The sequence below is a fragment of the Callithrix jacchus genome, chromosome 10 (genome assembly GCF_049354715.1).
Source record: "Callithrix jacchus isolate 240 chromosome 10, calJac240_pri, whole genome shotgun sequence".
Lineage (NCBI taxonomy): Eukaryota > Metazoa > Chordata > Mammalia > Primates > Cebidae > Callithrix > Callithrix jacchus.
The window spans coordinates 133,173,461-133,187,336 of record NC_133511.1 but is presented as its reverse complement, the minus strand read 5'-3'; positions in this window follow the sequence as shown (position 1 = coordinate 133,187,336).

Below are 13,876 nucleotides of genomic sequence, written 5' to 3'. Positions count from 1 at the left end.
AAATTCCATATGCTCTCTCATGTGAAATACAGAAATTCTATATTGAAGCGAATCGAAAAAAATCTACATATAAATTAGGCACCCCAATGTGAAAAACAAAATTGCTCTGAATATAATCTGTCAGTGAAAATATTCAACTCCCTTTTCTACTTTGTTTTGGAGTATATACACCAACTCCATATGCTCTCTCATGTAAAATACAGAAATTCTATATTAAATCGAATCGAAAAATATCTAAATATAACCTAGGCACCCCAATGTTAATAGAAAAATTGCTCTGAATATAATCTGTCAGAAAAAATATACAATGCCTTATTTTACTCTGTTTTGGAGTACATACACCACCTCAGTATGCTCTCTCATGTAAAATACAGAAATTCTATATTTGATCGAATTGAAAATAATATAAATATTATCCAGGCACCCCAATGTTAAAAGCAAAATTTCTCTGAATGTAATCTGTCAGAAGAAATATACAATGCCCTTTTCTACTCTGTTTTGCATTATATAACCCAACTCAATTGGCTCTCTCTTGTAAAATGCAAACATTCTAATTTTACGCGAATCGAAATAAATCTAAATAATATCTAGGCGCCCCAAAGTAAAAAGAAAATGGCTCGGAATATAGTCTGTTAGAAAAAATATACAATGCCTTATTCTACTCTATTTTGGGATATATACACCAACTCAGTATGCTCTCTCATGTAAAATACCGAAACTCTAATTTTACGCGAATCGAAAAAAATCTAAATATTATATAGGCACCCCAATGTTGAAAAATAATTGCTCTGAATATAATCTGTCAGAAAATGTATTGAATGCCCTATTCTACTCTGTTTTGGAGTTTATACACCAACTCAATATGCTCTCTCATGTAAAATACAGAAAATCTAATTTTACCCGAATCGAATAAATCTCCATGTTTTCTAGGCACCCCAGTATTAAAAGCAAAATTTCTATTAATATAATCTGTCAAAGAAAAATATAGAATGCCTTATTCTACTCACTTTTGGAGTATATTGACCAACTCAGTATGCTCTCTCATGTAAAATACCGAAATTCTAATTTTACATGAATCGAAAAATATCTAAATATTATCTATGCACCCCAATGTTAAAGAAAAATTGCTATGAGTATAGTCCGTCAGAAAAAATATACAATGCCCTTTTCTACTTTGTTTTGGATTGTATACACCAACTCAATATGCTCTCTCATGTAAAATACTGAAATTCTAATTTTACGGAAATCGAAAAAAATCTAAATAATATCTAGGCACCCCAATGTTAAGAGAAAATGGGTCTGAATATAGTCTGATAGCAAAAATATACAAATCCTTATTCTACTCTGTATTGGAGTATATACACAAACACAATATGCTCTCTATGTAAAATACAGAAATTCTAATTTTACGTGAATGGAAAAAATCTAAATATAATCTCGGCACCCCAATGGTAAAAACAAAATTTCTCTTAATATAATCTGTCAGAATATACAATGACCTATTCTACTTTATTTTGGAGTATATACACCAACTCCGTATTCCTCTCATGTAAAATACAGAAATTCTATATTTAAGCAAATCGAATAAAATCTAAATATAATTGAGGCACCCCAATGTAAAAAGCAAAATTGCTCTGAATAGAATCTGTCAGAAAAAATATACAATGCCTTATTCTACTCTGTTTTAAAGTATATACACAGACTCAGTATGCTCTCTCATGTAAAATACAGAAATTCTATATTCAAGCGAATCGAAAAAAATTGAAATATTATCCAGGAACCCCAATGTTAAAGGAAAATTGCTCTGAATATAATTTGTCAGAATAAATATACAATGCCCTTTTCTACCCAATTTTGGAGTATATACACCAACTCAATAGGCTCTCTCATGTAAAATGCAGAAATTTTAATTTTACGTGAATTGAGAAAAATCTAAATAATATCTAGGCACCCCAAAGTTAAAAGAAAATGACTTGGAATATAGGATGTTAGCAAAAATATACAATGCCTTATTCTACTCTGTTTTGGAGTATATACACCAACTCCCTATGCTCTCTCATGTAAAATACAGAAATTCTAATTTTACATGAATCGAAAAAAATCTAAATAATATCTAGGCGCCCCAAAGTTAAAAGAAAATTGCTCTGCAAATAGTCTGTTAGAAAAAGTATACAATGTCTTATTCTACTCTGTTTTGGAGTATATACACCAACTCAGTATGCTCTCTCATGTAAAATACCGAAATTCTAATTTTGCACAAATCGACAAAATCTAAATATTATCTAGGCACCCAGATGTTAAAAAGAAATTGCTCTGAATATAATCTGTCATAAAAAATATACAAATCCCTATTCTACTCTGTTTTGGAGTATATACACCAACTCCATATGCTCTCTCAGGTAAAATAAAGAAATTCTATATTTTAGCGAATCGAAAAAAATCTACATATAATCTAGGCACCCCAATGTATTAACCAAAATTGCTCTGAATATAATCTGTCAGAAAAAATATACAATGCCCTTTTCTACTCTGTTTTGGAGTATATACACCAACTCAATATGCTATCTCATGTTAAATACCGAAATTCTAATTTTATGCGAATTGGAAAAAATCTAAATAATATTTAGGCACCCCAAAGTTAAAAGAAAATGCCTCTGAATATAGTCTGTTAGAAAAAATATACAATGCCTTATTCTATTTTATTTGGAGCATATACACCAACTCAGTATGCTCTCTCATCTAAAATACCGAAATTCTAATTTTACGTGAATCGAAAAAAATATAAATATTATCTAGGCGCCCCAATGTTAAAAGATAATGGTTCTCAATATAGTCTGTTAAAAAAATATAAAATGCCTCATTCTACTCTGTTTTGGAGTATATACGCCAAATCAGTATGTTCTCTCATGTAAAATACTGAAATTCTAATTTTACGTTAATCGAAAAATTTTAAATATTATCAAGGCATCCGAATGTTAGAAGCAAAATTGCTCTGAATATAATCTGTCAGAAAAAATATAAAATGCCCTTTTCTACTCTTTTTTGGAGTATATACACCAACTCAGTATGCTCTCTCATGTAAAATACCGAAATTCTAATTTTACGTGAATTGAAAAAAATCTAAATAATATCTAGGCACCCCAAAGTTAAAAGAAACTGGCTCTGAATATACTCTCTGAGGAAATATACAATGCCTTATTCTACTCTGTTTTGCAGAATATACACCAACTCAATATGCTCCCTCACGTAAAAAACCGAAATTCTAATTTTACGCGAATCGATAAAAATCTAAATAATATCTAGGCGAAAAATTTTAAATAGTATCTAGGCATCCGAATGTTAAAAGCAAAATTTCTCTGAATATAATCTGTCAGAAAAAACATAAAATGCCCTTTTCTACTCTGTTTTGGAGTATATACACCAACTCAAAATGCTCTCTCAGGTAAAATACCGAAATTCTAATTTTACGTGAATCGAAAAAAATCTAAATAATATCTAGGCGCCCCAGAGCAAAAAGAAAATGGTTCTGAATATAGTCCGTTAGAAAAAATATACAATGCCCTATTCTACTCTCTTTTGGAGTATATACACCAACTCCATATACTCTCTCATGTAAAATACAGAAATTCTAATTTTACGTGAATCAAAAAAAAACTAAATATTATCCAGGCACACAAATGGTAAAAGCAAAATTGCTCTTTATATACACTGTCAGAAAAAATATACAATGTCTTATTCTACTCTGTTGTGGAGTATATACACCAACTCAGTACGCTCTCTCATGTAGAATACATAAATTCTAATTTTACCAGAATCGAAAAAATCTAAATATTATCTAGGCACCCCAATGTTAAAAACAAAATTTATCTGAATATAATTTGTCAGAAAAGATATAAAATTCCCTATTCTCTTCTGTTTTGAAGTGTATACACCAACTCCATATGTTCTCTCATACAAAATACAGAAATTCTATATTTAACGAAATAGACACAAATCTAAATATGATCTAGGCACCCCAATGTTAAAAGCAAAATTGCTCTGAATATCTGTCAGAAAAAATGTACAATGCCTTTTTCTACTCGGTTTTGGAGTATATACACCAACTCAGTATGCTCTCTCATGTAAAATACCAAAATTCTAATTTTACGTGAATCGAAAAAAAATCTAAATAATATCTAGGCACACCAATGATAAAAACAAAATTGCTCTGAATATAATCTGTCAGAAAAAATATACAATGCCCTATGCTAATCTGTTTTGGAGTATATACACCAACTCCATATGCTCTCTCATGTAAAATACAAAAATTCTATATTTAAGCGAATCGAAATAAATCCAAATATTATCTAGGCACCCCAATGTATTAACCAAAATTGCTCTGAATATAATCTGTCAGAAAAAATATATAACGCCCTTTTCTACTCTGTTTTGGAGTATATACACCAACTCAATATGCTCTATCATGGAAAATACCAAAATTCTAATTTTACGTGAATCGAAAAAAATCTAAATAATATCTAGGCGCCCATAAATTAAAAGAAACTGGTTCTAAATATAGTCTGTTAGAAATAATATGCAATGCCTATTTCTCCTCTGTTTTGGAATATATACACCAACTCTGGTTGCTCTCTCATATAAAATACAGAAATTCTAATTTTACCTGAATCGAATAAATCTAAATGTTTTCTAGGCACACCAATTTTAAAAACAAAATTGCTCTGAATATAATCTGTCAGAGAAAATATACAATTCCCTATTCTACTGTGTTTTGGAGTATATACACCAACTCCATATGCTCTCTAATGTAAAATACAGAAATTCTATATTTAATCGAATCGAAAAAATATAAATATATTCTAGGCACCCCAATATTAAAAGCAAAATTTCTATTAATATAATCTGTCAAAAAATATACAATGCCATTTTCTACTTTGTTTTGGATCATATACACAAACTCAATATGCTCTCTCATGTAAAATACTGAAATTGTAATTTTACGGAAATCGAAGAAAATCTAAATAATATCTAGGCGCCCCAACGTTAAAAGAAAATGGTTCTGAATATAGTCTGTTAGAAAAAATATACAATATCTTATTCTACTCTGTTTTGGAGTATATACGCGAACTCAGTACGTTCTCTCATGTAAAATACCAAAATTCTAATTTTACATAAATCGAAAAATTTTAAATATTATCTAGGCATCCGAATGTTAAAAGCAAAATTGCTCTGAATATAATCTGTCGGAAAAAATATAAAATGCCCTATTCTACTCTGTTTTGGAGTATATACACCAACTCAGAATGCTCTCTCATTTAAAATACTGAAATTCGAATTTTACGTGAATCGAAAAAAATCTAAATAATATCTAGGTACCCCAAAGCAAAAAGCAAATGGCTCTGAATATAGTCTGTTAGAAAAAATATACAATGCCCTATTCTACTCTCTTTTGGAGTATATACACCAACTCAGTATGCACTCTCATGTAAAATACAAAAATTCTAATTTTACGTGAATCAAAAAAAATCTAAATATTATCCAGGCACCCTAATGGTAAAAGTAAAATTGCTCTGAATATACACTGTCAGAAAAAATATACAATGCCCTATTCTACTCTGTTTTGGAGTATATACACTAACTCCATATGCTCTCTCATGTAAAATACAGAAATTCTATATTTAAGCGAATCGACACAAATCTAAATATGATCTAGTCACCCCAATGTTAAAATCAAAATTTCTCTAAATATAATCTTTCAGCAAAAAAATACAATGCCTTATTCTACTCGGTTTTGGATTATATACACCAACTCAGTGTGCTCTCTCATGTAAAATACCAAAATTCTAATTTTACGTGAATCGAACAAAATCTAAATATTATCTGGGATCCCCAATGTGAAAAGCAGAATTGCTCTGAATATAATCTGTCAGAAAAAATATACAATGCCCTTTTCTACTGTGTTTTGGAGTATATACACCAACTCAATATGCTCTCCCTTGGAAAATTCGGAAATTCTCAATTAATGCAAATCGAATAAAATCTAATTATTACCTAGGCACCCCAATGTTAAAAGAAAAATTCCTCTGAATATAATCTGTCAGAAAAAATATACAAATTCTTTTTCTACTCAGTTTTGGAGTATATACACCAACTCGATATGCTCTCTCATGTAAAATACAGAAATTCTATATTTAAACGAATCGAAAAAAATCTAAACGTTATCTAGGCACCCCAATCTTAAAAGCAAAATCGCTCTGAATATAATCTGTCAGAGAAAATATACAATGCTTTTTTCTACTCTGTGTTGTAGAATATACACCAACCCAATATGCTCTCTCATGAGAAATACACAACTTCTAATTTTACCCGAATCGAAAAAATCAAAATATTATCTAGGCACCCCAATGTTAAAAACAAAATTGCTCTGAATATAATCTCTCAGAAAAAATATGTAATGCACTACTGTACTCTGTTTTGAAGTATATAAACCAACTCAGTATTCTCTCATGTAAAATACTGAAATTGTAATTTTACGTGAATCGAAAAAAATCTAAATAATATCTAGGCGCCCCAAACTTAAAAGAAAATGGCTCTGAATATAGTATGTTAGAGAAAATATACAATGCCCTATTCTACTCTGTTTTGGAGTATATAGAGCAATTCAATATGCTCTCTCATATAAAATACCGAAATTCTAATTTCACGTGAATGGAAGAAAATCTAAATATTATCTAGGCACCCGAATGTTAAAAGAAAATTGCTCTGCATATAATGTGTCAGAAAAAATATACAATGCCCTTTTCTACTCTGTTTTGTAGTATATACACCAACTCAATATGATCTCCCATGTAAAATACAGAGATTCTCTATTTAAGCGAATCGAAAGAAAACCTAAATATTATCTAGGCACCGCAATGTTAAGAACAAAATTGCTCTGAATATAATCTGTCAGAAAAAAAATATACAATGCCCTATTCTACTCTGTTTTGTACTACATACACCAACTCAATATGCTCTCTTATGTAAAATACTGAAATTCTAATTCTACCCGAGTCAAAAAAATCTAAATATTATCTAGGCAACCCAATGTTAAAAGCAACATTGCTCTGAATATAATCTGTTAGAAAATATATACAATGCCCCATTCTACTCTGTTTTGGAGTATATACAGCAACTTAATATGCTCTCTGATGTAAAATACAGAAATCCTATATTTAAGCGTATTGAAAAAAATCTAAATATTATCTAGGCACCCCTGGTTAAAACCAAAATTGCTCTGAATATAATCTGTCAGAAAAAATATACAAAACCCTATTCTACTTTTTTTTGGAGTATATACACCAACTCCATATGCTCTCTCATGTAAAATACAAAAATTCTAAATTTAAGCAAATCGAAAAAAATCTAAATATTATCTAGGCACCTCAATGTTAAAAGCAAAATTGCTCTGAATATAATCTGTCAGAGAAAATACAAAATGCCATTTTCTACTCTGTGTTGGACTATATACTCCAACTCCATATGCTCTCTCATGTAAAATACATAAATCCTATATTTTAGCCAATCAAATAATATCTAAACATTATCTAGGCACCCCAATGTTAAAAGAAAATTTGCTCTGAATACAATCTGTCAGAAAAAATATAAGATGCCCTTTTCTACTCTGTTTTGTAGTACATACACAACCTCAATATGCTCTCTCATGTAAAATACCAAATTCTAATTTTATGCGAATCGAAAAAAAATCTAAATAATATCGAGGCACCCGAAAGTTAAAAGAAAATCGCTCTGAATGTAGTCTGTTTTAAAAAATATACAATGCCTTATAATACTGTGTCTTGGAGTATATACACCAACTCAGTGTGCTCTCTCATGTAAAATAAAGAAATTCTAATTTTAAACGAATCTCAAAAATCTAAATATTATATAGTCAACCCAATGTTAAAAACAAAATTTCCCTGAATACAATCTGTCAGAAAAAATATACAATGCCGTATTCTACTCTATTTTGAAGTATATACACCAACTCCATATGCTCTGTCATGTAAAATACAGAAATTCTGTATTTATGCAAATCGAAATAAATCTAAATATTATGTAGGCACTCCAATGTTAAAAACAAAATTGCTCTGAATATAGTCTGTCAGAAAAAATATGCAATGCCCTATTTTACTCTGTTTTGGTGTATATACAACAACTCCATATGCTCTCACATGTAAAATACCAAAATTATATTTTTACGTGATTCGAAAAAAAGCTAAACATTATCTAGGCACCCGAATGTTAAAAGCAAAATTGCTCTGAATATAATCTGTCAGAATAAATATACAATGCCCTTTTCTACTCTTTTTGTAGTATATACACCAACACAATATGCTCTCTCATGTAAAATACAGTAATTATAATTTTACCAAAATCGAAAAAATCTAAATATTATCGAGGCACACCAATGTTAAAAACAAAATTGCTCTGAATATAATCTGTCAAAAAAATATATAATGACCTATTGTACTCGGTTTTGGAGTATATACACCAACTCAGTATGTTCTCTCATGTAAACAGAAATTCTAATTTTACTTGAATCGAAAAAAATCTAAATATTATCTATGGACCCCAATGTTGAAAGCATAATTGCTCTGAATATAATCTGCCAGAAAAAACATAGAATGCCCTTTTCTACTCTTATTTGGAGTATATACACCAACTCAATATGCTCGCTTATGTAAAATAGCGAAATTCTAATGTTACGCAAATCGAAAAAAATCTAAACAATATCTAGGTGCCCCAAAGTTAAAAGAAAATGGCTCTGAATATAGTCTGTTAAAAAAAATATACAACGTCTTATTCTACTCTGTTATGGAGTGCATACACCAACTCAGTATGCTCTCTCATATAAAATACCGAAATTCTAATTTTACCCGAATCGAAAGAATCTAAATATTATTTAGGCACCCCAATGTTAAAAAAAAAATTGCTCAGAATATAATCTGTCAGAAAAAATATACAATGCCCTATTCTCTGTTTTGTAGTATATACACCAACTCAACTCAATATGCTCTCACATGTAAAATAACGAAATTATAATTTTACGCAAATCGAAGAAAATCTAAATAATATCTAGGAGCCCGAAAAATAAAAGAAAAAGGCGCTGAATATAGTCTGTTAGAAAAAATATACAATGCCTTATTCTACTCTGTTTTGGAGTATATACACCAAATCAGTATGCTCTCTCATATAAAATACAGAAATTCTAATTTTACCCGAATTGAAAATGTCTAAATATTATCTAGGCACCCAAATGTTAAAAACCAAATTGCTCTGAATATAATCTGTCAGAAAAAATATACAATGCCCTATTCTACTCTGCTTTGGAGTATATACACCAACTCAATATGCCCTCTCATGCAAAATACAGAAATTCTATAATTAGGTGAATCAAAAAAAACCCTAAATATTATCTAGGCACCCCAGTGTTAAAAGCAAAATTGCTCTGAAAATAATCTGCCAGAAAAAATATACAGTGCCCTTTTCTACTCTGTTTTGGAGTATATACACCAACTCAATATGCTCTCTCATGTAAAATATCAAAAATCTAATTTTACGTGAATCGAAGAAAATCTAAATAATATCTAGGCGCCCCAAAGTTAAAAGAAAATGGCTCTAAATATAATCTGTCAGAAAATATATACAATGTTTTATTCTACTCTGTTATGGAGTATATACACAAACTAAGTATGCTCTCTCATGTAAAATTGAGAAATTCTAATTTTACCTGAATCGAAAAAAATTAAATATTATCTAGGAACCCCAATGTTAAAAACAAAATTTCTCTCAATATAATCTGTCAGAAAAAATATACAAGGCCCTATTCTCTGTTATGTAGTATATACTCCAACTCAACTCAATATGCTCTCTCATGTAAAATACAGAAAATCTAATTTTACCCGAATTTAAAAAATCTAAATATCATATACGCACCCCAATGTTAAAAACAAAATTGCTCTGAATATATTCTGTCACAAAAAATATACAATGCCCTATTCTACTCTGTTTTGGAGTATATACACCAACTCAGTATGCTCTCTCATGTAAAATACAGAAATTCTAACTTTACCAGAATTGAAAAAATCAAAATATTATCTATGCACCCCAATGCTAAAAACAAAATTGATCTGAATATAATCTGTCAGAAAAAATATACAATGCCCTATTCTACTCTTTTTTAAAGTATATACACCAACTTCATATGCTCTCTCATGTAAATTACAGAAATTCTATATTTATGCGAATAGAAAAAAACCTAAATAATATTTAGGCACCCCAATGTTAAAAACAAAATTGCTCTGAATATAATCTGTCAGAAAAAATATACAATGCCCTATTCTACTCTGTTTTGGAGTATATACACCAACTTTATATGCTCTCTCATGTTAAATACAGAAAATCGAATTTTACCCGAATCAAAAAAATCTAAATAATATCTATGCGCCACAAAGTTAAAAGAAAATGGCTCTGACTATAGTCTGTTAGCAAAAATAAGCAATGCCTTATTCTACTCTGTTTTGGAGTATATACACCAACTCAGTATGCTCTCTCATGTAAAATTCCGAAATTCTAATTTTACTTGAATCGAAAAAAAATCTAAATATTATCTAGGCAACCCAATGTTAAAAGAAAAATTGCTCTGAATATAATCTGTCCGAAAAAATATACAATTCACTTTTCTACTTTGTTTTGGGGTATATACACCAACTCAATATGCTCTCTCATATAAAATACCGAAATTCTAATTTTACGTGAATCGAAAAAAATCTAAATAATATCTATGCGCTCCAAAGTTAAAAGAAAATGGCTCTGAATATAGTCTGTTAGACAAAATATACAACGCCTTATTCTACTCTGTTTTGGAGTATATACACCAACTCACTATGCTCTCTCACGTGAAATACAGAAATTCTAATTTTACGTGAATTGAAAAAAATCTCAATATTATCTAGGCACCCCAAAGATAAAAACAAAATTGCTCTGAATATAATCTGTCAGAAATAATATACAATGCCCTGTTCTTCTCTGTTTTGGAGTATATACACCAACTCAATATGCTCTCTCATGTAAAAAACAGAAATTCTAATTTTACCCAAATGAAAAAAATTTAAATATTATCTAGGCTCTCCAATTTTAAAAGCAAAATTGCTCTGAATATAATCTGTGAGAAAAAATATACAATGCCCTTTTCTACTCTTTTTTGTAATACATACACCAATTCAATATGCTCTCTCATGTAAAATAACGAAATCCTATTTTTACACGACTCGAAAAAAATCTAAATAATATCTAGGCGCACTAATGTTAAACGAAAATGCCTCTGAATATAGTCTGTTAGAAAAAATATACAATGCCTTATTCTACTCTCTCTTGGAGTATATAAACGAACTCAGTATGCTCTGTCATGTAAAATATAGAAATTCTAATTTTACCCAAATCGAAAAAATCTAAATATTATCTAGGCTCCCCAATGTTAAAAACAAAATTACTGTGAACATAATATGTCAGAAAAAATATACAATGCACTATTCTACTCTGTTTTGGAGTACATACACCAACTACATATGCTCGCTCATGTAAAATACCGAAATTATAATTTTACACGAATAGAAAAAAATCTAAATAATATCTAGGCGCCCCAAAGTTAAAAGAAAATGGCTCTGAATATAGTCTGTTAAAAGAAATATACAATGCCTTATTCTAGTATGTTTTGGAGTATATACACCAACTCAGTATGCTCTCTCATGTGAAATACAGAAATTCTAATTTTACCCGAATCGAAAAAATCTAAATATTATCTAGGCACCCCAAGGTTAAAAGCAAAATTGCTCTGAATATACTCTGTCAGAAAAAATATACAATGCCCTTTTCTACTCTCTTTTGGAGTATATAAACAAACTCAATATGCTCTCTCATGTAAAATACACAAATTCTAAATTTACGTGAATCGAAAAAAAATCTAAATAATATCTAGGCGCTCCAAAGTAAAAAGAAAATGCCTCTGAATATAGTCTGTTAGAAAAAATATACAATGCCTTATTCTACTCTGTTTTGGAGTAAATACACCTACTCAGTATGCTCTCTCATGTAAAATACTGCAATTCTAATTTTACGTGAATTAAAAAAAATCTAAATAGTATCTAGGCACACCAATGTTAAAAGCAAAGTTGCTGTGAATATAATCTGTCATAAATAATATACAATGCCCTTTTCTACTTTGTTTTGTAGTATATACACCAATTCTACCTGCTCTCTCATATAAAATACAGAAATTATATATTTCAGCGAATCAAAAAAAATCTAAATAATACCTAGGCGCTCCTAAGTATAAAGAAAATTCCTCTGATTATAGTCTGTTAGAAAAAAGATACAATGCCTTATTCTACTCTGTATTGGAGTAAATACACCAACTCAGTATGCTTTCTCATGTAAAATACGGAAATTCTAATTTTACGTGAATCGAAGAAATCTAAATATTATCTAGGCACCCCAATGTTAAAAGCAAAGTTGCTGTAAATATAATCGATCAGAAAAAACATACAATGCCCTTTTCTACTCTGTTTTGTAGTATATACACCAACTCAATATGATCTCTAGCGTGAAATAGAGAAATTCTAATTTTACCCGAATTGAAAAAATCTAAATATTATCTAGGCACCCCAATGTTAAAAGCAAAAGTGCTCTGAGTATAATCTGTCAGAAAAAATATACAATGCCCTTTTCTAGTATTTATTGGAGTATATATACCAACTCAATATGCTCTCTCATGTAAAATATCCAAATTCTAATTTTACGTGAATCGAAAAAAATCTAAATAATATTTAGGTGTGGCAGAGTTAAAAGAAAATGGCTCTGTATATAGTCTGTTAAAATCAATATACAATGCCTTATTCTACTCTGTTTTGGAGTAAATACACCAACTCGGTATGCTCTCCCATGTAAAATACAGAAATTCTAATTTTACCAGAATCGAAAAAATCTAAATATTATCTAGGATCCCCATTGTTAAAAACAAAATTGCACCGAATATAAACTTTCAGAAAAAATATACAGTGCCTTATTCTACTCTGTTTTTGAGTATATACGCCAACTCGACCTGCTCTCTCATGTAAAATATAGAAATTCTATATTTCACCGAATCAAAAAAAATCTAAATATTATCCAGGCAACCCAATGTTAATAGCAAAATTTCTCTGAATATAATCTTTCAGACAAAATATACAATGCCCTTTTCTACTATGTTTTGGAGTATATACACCAAATCAATATGCTCTCTCATGTAAAATAACGAACTTCTAATTTTACGTGAATCGAAAAAAATATAAATATTACTTAGGCACCCCAATGTTAAAAGCAAATTTGCTCTGAATATAATCTGTAAGAAAAAATATACAATGCCCTTTTCTACTCTGTTTTGTACTATATACACCAACTCAATATGTTCTCTCATGTAAAATACAGACATTCTAATTTTACACGAATCGAAAAAATCTAAATATTATCTAGGCACCCCAATGTAAAAAACAAAATTGCTCTGAATATAATCTGTCATAAAAAATATACAATGCCCTATTCTACTCTGTTTTCGAGTATATACACAAACTAAGTATGCTCTCTCATGTAAAATACCGAAATTCTTATTTTACGTGAATCGAAAACAATCTAAATAATATCTAGGCGCCCCAAAGTTAAAAGAAAATGGCTCTAATTATACTCTGTTAGAAAAAATATACAATGCCTTATTCTACTGTGTTTTGGAGTATATACACCAACTCAGTATGCTCTCTCATATAAAATACAGAAATTATAATTTTACCTGAATCAAAAAAATCTA